The following is a 9,008-nucleotide window of genomic DNA, read 5'->3' on the forward strand; positions in this document are numbered from 1 at the left end:
GATAAATTGAATTTCTAAAAAATCATGATCCAAAACCTGCATACGCATACCCATCTAAGCATCCTAACCTAAAATTTACACATTTTTCGTTAATTCACTTATTGTCACTTAATACCAATTTATTATCACTAAATTCCATTTATTATTTTCAATACTTTTCCAAGAATACAGGAATCAACACCACTACACTATTTTAACACATGTATTCTACAATATTTCAATTTTCAATTTTCGAAACATTCATAGCTTTTCATTTGACTGACCACGACTATATCGGTTCTTTAGATAAATTGTATGAACGACAAACAATTTTTACCTTGTGAGTATGACATGGTTAAGCAACGACACTCGACACTCGTCAAATGAAATTTTTCTAATCTTCGACAACTTGAGAAACAAAACTACTTCGAATATCACTCGAAATCCGGCACTGGAATCACTGCATACTTTCGTCGCTTCGAAAAAAAACGTGATGGATCGCGCACAAATTTATAAATAACGTGTGTTGAGCGGAGTCACGTTAAATGTAAAATACAGTACAACGGTTCGTACTGAACTGACGGTTCTCTCTCCAGAACAGCCGACTGTGACTCGACTCGATGAAAAAAAGTATACATACGTAACCTGTATGTACACATGGCGGTATTACGTGTTCGTTGGAATGGCAATTAGTCGAAACGATAATAATAGGTAACACCTCATCGAATATTCTACGACTTGATCCAATCGATAAAATATGGTATTTGGACTGCGAAATATTTTTTCTACATGTATTTTTATTTTAAAAACAAAACTAATAATCATTTTTCACACAAATAAAACGATCCAATAAAGTTTTTATATTTTATATTTTTATAGTAGATTTTTTTTACTAATACATACATTGTTCAGTAATTAAAAATAACATATTTATGAATGTAATATATATTTAAAAAATAAATTTATTAAGACTAAAAACAAACGAAATGAATGAAAAAATGATCAACTTTCTTTAAAGAAAAGTATAGGTTAAGTGAGGTTATATTAGCTTCATTTTTATGGAAAATAATCATTATTTTTGTATTTAATAATTCAAAAAAACTTTTCAGAATAAAAATTTAGATAAAATATTTTGCAGCCAGAATACTATACGTATTTTAACACAATTAAACAATTAATTTCTCAAATCGCTCGTAAATCGTTTAGAAATATATAAAGCAATAGATATAAAGCAATAAAGAAATATATAAGCATGAGTGCACTATATTGGATTTAGATTGATGTTCATATAAAAAGATAAAAGATAAAATTTTTGTGTTTTCTTGAGAAAAAGATAAATGGATCGAAAATTTTTTTTTATATTATTATATTGATTATATAGATTTCATAACTTTTGTTTTTTTTTTTTGAATTTTGTAAATATATTTTGATGTTGAAATAACGTTTATACGTTTTATCGTACGAATTTCGTCATTTCCAGTAAACAAACATATTCTGATTTATACTTCTCTTATTATTTGGAGAATCTAAAATTGTTATATTTTTGAATCGGTAGAAAATTGAATTGTGCTATAATTATATTATATTATATTATATTTTTATTATAAGCTATTTCAATGTATTATAATACAATGTGAAATCAATATTATAACCAAATATAAAAAAAAACAATTTTAAAAAATAACACTAAAACATTTGAATATTAAATATTTTATAGTTTAAAAGTTTGTTATAAACTATCTCGTATCTCGTATCGATTTTATCCTCTCGAAATGACCAATTAAAAAAATTGTTCTACAATTCTAACCTATTATGATTTACATACTCACGATGTTTCATATGAAATAAAATTATCGTTGATTTTGATAATATAATTTATTAGAATTTGAGTAAAAGTATAGAAATACTTTTACAAATATTTACAAGTGATTATACATCGCGATAATTCTCAATCCGCCATTTTACAGAAGAGATGGAATTAAAATATAGCGCCAATGTTTGAAAATTAGTATTATTTGACCCATTTTTTTTCTAAAAGTGATAATTACCATGTTAATGAAAACATCAATGCATTTTCGTTTACGTAACCGAGGCTAAAAATGTATATTTTACATTCTCTATCGTTTAATTCTATCGTAAAAGGCTTCTTATTCTTTTTTATGTAAAATATAATTACCAATATTTTTATCTCAAAAGAATTACACCGCATTTTTCTTCATTTAAACTGCGTAATTCTTTCGAAGTAATAAGATGACGAATCAATGAGTCTTGAGCGTGACACGCGCGAAATCAAGATAGCTATATCCAAAGGCTTGGCATATGTTTTAACCGCTAATCGATTAAGAACAGAAGAGTGCCTGCGTAACAACCACTCCTCCTCGTAAAAATTTATTAGCTTATACCGCTAATTAGCAGTTGTATACGCTTGTATCGTAAATCCGGTCAAGGATGGTTATTCTTCGTTGTGTATGTCACGTCAATTTTCCAACTAATCATCGATTCGTAGCTATTTATGACGTTTAGAAAGAAAATTGAAAAATAAGAATAATAAAATCGGATTGAGCGTATTTGAATCTCTACTCAATGGATACGTAATACTCGAGAAAAAGAAATAAATTTTGAAATATTTGGAATATGTTATCTTCTGTTTAATTAATTGATGTAACAATTGTTTTTTGCAAATAAATAAAACTTAATTGAAAATCGTATAAAAGTATACATTTAATATAATATATATTAAAATTAATCATAACATATTGTTGACGTATACCTTTACTACAAATATTTTGATATACTAATCTCGATAAAATTAATTTAATAGATCTGTAAACGTAAAATGTCAACATTACCAAATTAACAATCATAATTTATTTGTCCAAAGAGATATGATCGATTATTATGATACATACAAGTATATATTATCTATACATCTATTTCTATCTTCACGAAACAGAAGAAACCAGTTATTTCAAAAGAATCTTAATTCATTTTCCTCGACGAAGACAATTTTTAAACTTGAATAAAATAGCGCCATTTAGATTGTATAACGCGAAATGTAATCAAAACTTAATTTGAGCTTAAGGATTAGCATGCACGTGGTATAGACTATAACAATGTTGGTCAGTTTATCCGAAGCCAACCAAATTCGTTACTACAAGCAGTTAGAAAGCTTGTTTCACTCAGAGGTTATTTCTCGTTTCTCCTTACCTGCGTTTAAAATTTTCTTCATCTTATTTATCTTAACGGATCGTTGCACCCGTAAAAACTTAACTACTACAACAATGATTATTTATTTTTACAATGATTTAAATAGCAAATATGATTACAAATCTTTCAGAATATATAGAAATTTGTACACTTACATAATTATACTAAAAATATATTTTTATACAGCCTTTTTTACAAGACTATAATTTTATTCAATCCATCAAAAGCCTTATCTTATCTTAATCGAAATAGAAGACTTAGAATTATAGAATAGAATTGTTCGCCATATATCCAGATACATTATTTTACCTCGAATTTGGAATTTATAAATCGAATTCTTTTACCTGTGCACTTCAAAAACTTAAAATTAAATATATCAATTAAATATCAGAAATATACCAAAAATTAAATTTTCTTTTTGTAAATCGTTACAATTGGAAAATTATTAATCTTCGAATTTTCGTTTGTCAAAATTCTTTAGCTCGAAAATTTTGAAATCTCTATAATTCAAAGATTTTAAGTTTCTATATATCTTATTTCGAAGAAAAAATAATTCTAATACTAATAACCCGATAAATAAGCATGAATCCATATTTTTACGTACCAACTTTTGTACTGCTTGTTTTTAATCTGTAGAATCAAGCTTCTAAACGAATATATTAATACCCTGTATAAAATTCAACGGACAAACAAGTTAGAATCAATTGCCGCTTCATTTTTGCTGCCAGCAATCACGCGTAGTTAATTCATGAGAGCAGAGATGTGGTAAAAGGAAAAACCGTACTATATTTCTTGTCTCTATTGATTATGTTACCGATGGAGCGTTCAAAGGGAGTTGGCTTCCTCGACTAGCGAAGCTTGATGGGTCGAGAGGCCCTATTTGTGTTCAATCCTGTTATAAATCTGACGATGATTATATCGTACGTGGAAGAAGGATCGTTTATGTACATTTTATATACCACCACACACACCACACACATACACACACACATATATATATATATATTATATGAATTCGATTTGTATCCATGGTTAATGAACTCTTACGGCAAAAAAACCAAACTTGGCGTTAGACAATTTACGACGTGAAGCACAAGTAAATGATCGTCACTCGTGAAAGCGACTTGGGTTCTTAGATTTTTATTGCACAATACGACACATTTATGCGCTATAAAACTTAATCAATCCGCAACATCGTGCGAGATTGGTGTCTTCATTTGTCTATCCGACGACGGAAACTCGACAATTTATTTTTATTTCAATCATTTCGTGCATTTTATGAAGAAAATTTACTACTTAATTAATTAATGATCGATCGATATATAAAGCCAGAATTAATTGTCCGATACAAAGGTTAAATAATCATCGAAAAAATTCGTCGAAAGTTCTACTCAATCTAAACGATATTTAATATTTAAAAATTTAATATCGAAAAATATTTCCACGAACCGGTGGCTTCTATATATCCGCCAATGGAACACAAACTGCGATCTAACTGTTCCGCCGCAAGCCGCGAAAAAGAACGGTTCAACGGGATGCTTCCCGCTCCAAATACGACAAGTAATTCTAACCAAATGTATAATTTATTTTTCGATGATACGCCGAGAATCAGATCTTTTTTTTTCCCCCGATCAAGCATCAAAACCAATTTATATCATCTATATCAAGAGAATTTAAATAAAAAAAGATATAAACTTGTAAGAAAAATTTCACATTTTTCTCTTCCTTTTCTTTTCCAATCAACGTCTTCCTCCACCAGTTGGACAATATAAGTAATGCATGCAAACTCAGTCTGATCGGCTTAATGAGGATGTACTCCGTCTGAATGGCGAGTGCAAATTACGCGCTCGCGCGCTCTGCTTCGCGCCACGATATTGTATAAACGATATTAATATTACACGTGCTGTTACACATGTTGCATATCCACAGCAACGCCTCGATTAATCGTATTATCACGTGGTCCCGATTAACCGGTGTTTATATCATTCCGATTCTGCTTTGCAAAGTAATTTAATTAAACCGAACGGTCACGGACAATGTTCGAAACAGTTTCGTTGCTTGCACAAATATCCCAGTCCTATTGGCGAATGTGCGTATTACGAATACTGTTCGTAAATAGCTGTGTACGGATTCGGCTTAAGGATGGGAATACATTTGAGAAAATTGGCCTCGAGGCTTATTTTTTTTCCTTAATGGAAAATTCCTTCTAATCGCGTTGAGAATGAAAGCTATTCTCGGATAACAGTTAACTTGTGAGATATTTGTGGAAGTGTTTTATTTTCAAATGAATTCACAAGGGTATAAATATATTTGAAAATAAAATTTACCATCGAAAGTTATTTTTCATTAATATACTGCTTTTAGAGTTACTCTTCAGATTAATTTTTTACAAGTGAAATTATCCGAAAATAATGTTTTGACTATCAAATTCTCAAACTTGTTCGCCTATGTATCCTAAGGCAGAAACGATTCTATTTATTAAAAAAAATTGAAAAATCTCGACATCCATCCATGATTCAATTTGAATGCGAATACGAATTTAAAGTGGTCGTAAATTATGTTTTTCGCAAACAATTAACGGAATGAAAGAAGAAACGCCGCGTTATAAATAACGTGTACGTACATTGTTCCAATCTCTAAAAATACCGCGTCGCGTGCAGTTAGTTTCGTCTCGTTGTGTGCAACGGGGAAACCGTTCAAAGATAGCCGAGAGGGTCTTTTTTTTTTTTATTTATTTTTTTTCTTTTCTTTTCTTTTCTTACCGACACGAAAACCGTAGAGACCGTTTCGGGCGAAATGGGGTGTAAAGTGATTTTTTTGGCCGCGAGAGAATCGCGACGAGAAACAATTTTAGATGGATATTATATCTTGCCACGTGTTCTGATGCTATGTTTCCGATAAGTGGGATGAAAATAGACTTTTTGCGCGTATGGATTTGCGAACGATGGATTTAATTTAGTTTTTAGAATTCTTTGAAAAAAGAAAAGTTAACATATATGCAAATTTTTTTTCAGCGATAACACAGTGATAATATTTATTGAGGATCACTGATATTGGAAAAACGATTATTGATATAAAATTGCAAAAATATGTAAATTTATTATTAGTATTTTATTTTTGCATTTTGTTGAAAAAGTTCTTTATATGACGTAAGCAATGTCGACAATAAGTGAGTAGGCGTTGACGATTCAATACTAATGTTTTAGTTGTAGCTATACTTTGTTGTTGCAGAAATGGTTAACACGTATAAGATAAAGAGCAATCGATTATTTTCTTTTTCAATTTATAAACATATTTTTTCGTGTTATCGTTAGAAAATATTTTTTAAATTTTTTTTTTATTATGTTTTTAAATTAAAAACTTGTATTATTTTTATATACTTTATTAATATGTTTTATCTAGAATTTTGAGATATTAAAAAAATTTTAAATTTCTTTACAACAAATATTACAACAATATATTGAGAACTAGAAAAATTGAATGTTTCAATGTTTAAAGCCTATAATTCTTCAATATTATGTATATATATATATAATACTAGATAACCAATATAAAAAATAATAAGGTATGCGGTTAATTTGTACTCCACCCAGATCACCCACATGAAATCCTAAGAATACAGATGTAAAACATACCTTCTCTTTCTGTCTTTTATCGAATCCTAAAGAATCTATTGACACCTATATGTTCGAGATAAAACTGCACTGGTATCGAAAGAGTTTACTACTTAGAATTATCGTCGAAACCATTAAACTATTATCGCTATTATCGTATCGCGCCTTGTTTTCTAGCATAGCACATTAGTTTTCCATGCGATGGAATGTATCAATAAGGTCGTAACTACTCGGTATACATGCAAAAAGAAATAGTTAAAGATGTCGAGGTTAAAACAACTATAATTCTTACTAAAAATCTGATTTTCTCGATTTTTGTATCGTCTCTTTCTTTGCATAAGTATGATGTACTTTTAATTTTAATTACGATTACTTTTTCTTATTACTACGCAAAATCATTTTTCACGAATAATACGATTATAATGATATTTTTTTGTCTAATTAGAATGTAAAAGAATTGAAAAGAATTGTAAAAGGATATCATTTTTTATCTGCCAATTGTTTTTCTATCGAGAATTCTAAATTTTAAAGGGAGCACAAAAAATTTCGTGGAGTGTTTGTTCTTTAGAGAAATACTGTCATGTTCGTGGGCAACATTCGGCTAGCATCGGGCAACATCGGGCAATATCGGGTAACATCGGGCAACATCGGACAACATCGGATAATAAATAATTATATATAAGTAATACAAGTCCACTTTCATTGTCCATAGTTTTACACTGACAGGTGTGATTAAACCAGTCCTTATTAAACTAAACCTATCCTTAATTAAAGTCTCAAAATTCTATTCCACTAATTTTATTTCTTATAATTTTATCTTTAGCAATATTCATAAGCAACACGTGTTCGTAAAATGATAGATCAAACTGCTTTACTTCCAGATTACATTTCGTGAGAAATATATAATGTATAATGTTGCGTGCTGAATCTATTTATTTATTATTTATTGTTATTCATTTGTTTGAATTCATCGGGGAATTCCATCGAGAACTTAAATGGATGTTTCGTAGAAAAAGTGTGGATAATTGATTCGATCATTTATTTTACTAGATATGAAGATAGAGGAAGTAATGGTGTAGTAGTAAACGTTTTACATTACAGGGAGAAAAATGTATGCATTATTGTTGAAAGTTTGAAATATTTATTTATATACGTAAAAAATAAGATATATACACAATAATTTTCGAATGAATGCGTATTTTCGAAGAAGATGTAGAATGTAATTCCTGCTTATAGTTATAATTCTTAATTAAGCATAATTTACGTTTATGAAATCGTATAATAAAAAGAGAAGAATTATCTTTTAATTATTTCCGCTGCCGTTATGAAAGAAAGCCTTGTATATTGATTGGAAAATTTTAAACTAGCGATGAAAGAATTTGAGAGTTTGTTTCATAAAATGAAATTCGAATAAAAATATTTGTTTTTGTTTGATAGTAAATGCAAGAAATATAGCTAAGAGTTTTTGTAAAATAGCTCGCGCAATAGAAGTAGATCGAAGTGAAAAAAATTGAAAGCAATGTGTCGAATGTGCCGTTAGAATTTCAAAGAAGATCAATTTTATTTTCTATAAAAATGATATACTTCTTATAAAATTCAATAGTTTTTTTTTTTCTTATAAAATGTAACAATCATCGTTTTTTTTAATTATTATACGACCTGATGAAAATATGTACGAATAAGTTTCCTTCTCAAATTTAATTAAATTACATATTTTATAAAATATGACATATAATATTAAAGGACGATCGTCATGAAACCGTTAAGAAGACTGTTTTGAAATCTAAACGAGTTGCATAAGATACAACGTTACAGAGACACGATCACCTTATTGCAATGTGCGAACACCGTTATTCACGATCTAATATAATAACGTTAGATCGCATCAATCTGACGTTGAAAGAGAGAGAGAGAAAGAGAGAGAGAAAAAATTAAAATTCTTCAGGTAAACGCATCATTTACGATAAGAATTCACGCTATTCCGGAAGTAACAAACATCATACCAGTGAAAGCGATTGTAAATTGCATTCTTTGTAGTTACGAGACGTTAATACCAAAATTATTATATTCTTGCAATTTAATAATTTTAATTATATATAATTTATAATTAATAAAAATAATATTGAATTTTTAGAAAAATTTTTTCTAGGTTATATATAGTCTAATAATTAAAATATTTTTTCTTAATTTAAAAGTGATTTAAAATAT

At 28.8% G+C, this 9,008-nt stretch overlaps 1 protein-coding gene across 7 annotated transcripts in view; it reads right to left on the bottom strand.

The window, feature by feature from the left end:
• The window catches only part of LOC102681760 (protein kinase C and casein kinase substrate in neurons protein 1), a 55,701-nt gene that overhangs the window by 24,905 nt on the left and 21,788 nt on the right, over positions 1-9,008 (bottom strand). The window contains exon 1 of one of the 7 annotated variants that reach the window (XM_031508003.1): positions 317-604. The exons of the other annotated variants lie outside the window; for them this stretch is intronic. The gene's annotated coding sequence lies outside the window, so the exon portion shown is untranslated. Of the gene's footprint in view, positions 1-316; positions 605-9,008 lie in introns of those variants that run through there. 7 annotated transcript variants of the gene reach the window in all.

The sequence above is a fragment of the Apis dorsata genome, unplaced genomic scaffold (assembly GCF_000469605.1).
Source record: "Apis dorsata unplaced genomic scaffold, Apis dorsata 1.3 scaffold_74, whole genome shotgun sequence".
Lineage (NCBI taxonomy): Eukaryota > Metazoa > Arthropoda > Insecta > Hymenoptera > Apidae > Apis > Apis dorsata.